The sequence below is a fragment of the Lipotes vexillifer genome, unplaced genomic scaffold (genome assembly GCF_000442215.2).
Source record: "Lipotes vexillifer unplaced genomic scaffold, Lipotes_vexillifer_v1.1 scaffold220, whole genome shotgun sequence".
NCBI classification, from domain to species: domain Eukaryota; kingdom Metazoa; phylum Chordata; class Mammalia; order Artiodactyla; family Lipotidae; genus Lipotes; species Lipotes vexillifer.
Genome location: NW_006781423.1, coordinates 1185859 through 1187157, shown reverse-complemented (window position 1 = coordinate 1187157; position 1299 = coordinate 1185859). Strand labels below are relative to the sequence as shown.

At 44.6% G+C, this 1299-nt stretch overlaps 1 pseudogene; it reads left to right on the top strand.

The window, feature by feature from the left end:
- The first annotated feature begins 939 nt into the window (after window positions 1-939).
- LOC103069085 (ferritin heavy chain-like) overlaps window positions 940-1299 on the top strand; it is a 4743-nt pseudogene continuing 4383 nt past the window's right edge.

Genomic DNA, 1299 nt, shown 5'->3' with positions numbered 1-1299 from the left:
ACCTTCACCTGGTGGAGGGCTTAGTTCCTATAGAAGAACTCAAAGATCTATTGTTATGTATATCCCTTGAGGAGGAACCAGGACTCTGCTTTATTTCTCCATTATTGTTTCTTGACTGCTTTTCCTTTGTTTCTGCATTCCCTCCATAACTAGTAATTGTTTGAATCTGACCTTTGGAACGCAGGGAAGCTCTAGGAGGCTGAAGCCTATTTCCTATAAGCAAGAAAACAGGGGACATGGAAAGGCTTTTTTACCCAGGAGGGTCCCACAGGGGCCTGCTCAGTTTCACTATCTTTTAGGAATGGATAAGTATAATAGAGCCTGGGGAGAGAGTGATCCCCCATTCTGGTAAGAGAAAGCCTTGCATGTCAGTGAGGACATGATTTTTTCATACTTTCCAATGGAAACAGGCAGGAAAGCCAACTTCCCACAACTTACACTAAGTTAACTGGAGAAATTTTGGTTGTTAGGAGGGAATAATTTTTAAATGTGGACATCCTGATGGCAGTAGGCAGAAAGAGAGTGAACTGAGACATTCTATTAATATCAAAGGAATCTGTGTAGGTGTATATGGTACTGCTGTGCCAATGACGTATTAAGGACTTAAAGGACTGCCAACTTAGGAAGTAGGGGCTATCGTGCAAGTTAAGAGAAATCCAGGGCCGTTGTCACAGCTTGCTGAGAAGACTGGGGCCCAGTTGTCTTTGCCCCAGCTTGGGAGCAATTGTTCCATGCCAAGAGAGGCAAGCTGAGAGGGTCTCAGGCTGCTGCTTCTCCCCCCCAACTTCACTGAGCACTCAGTTTTTACAGCAGGGGTGTCACTCAGAGAGAAACTTGCCATTGTTCCCAACCCCAGCTTCAGAGCTTGGGCTCAGAAATTTTTCCTGGGGAGAGAAGTGGGCCATAAAACAGAAAGCTCCTGATCTTTGCCCAAAGGAAATGACTTCATCTGTAGCAGAGTTTGGAGAGTTCAAGTCTAGGGGCCTGAACAGTAGAGGCTGTGATGCGAAGAAGTTGGATAGAGACCCGTGCATTTTATAAGGATACAGACCAGACTGTAGGCTGGCTGGTTTAGGAGGGACGCCTGAGGAACAGGATAGCTGGGAGGACTCCTTTTGGAGTCAGAAAAAAATATAGAACACTGCCTTCAGAAACTATTTCTTTAAAGGAGTTACAGTTTGATGGGATTAGTTTATAGAGCAATTTATGCCCCCAGGACATTGATGAAAATAAATAAATAAATAAAACAACTAATGGGCGATTGGTGGAGTTGGACATCTGGGTGTGGTCAGGGAAAGA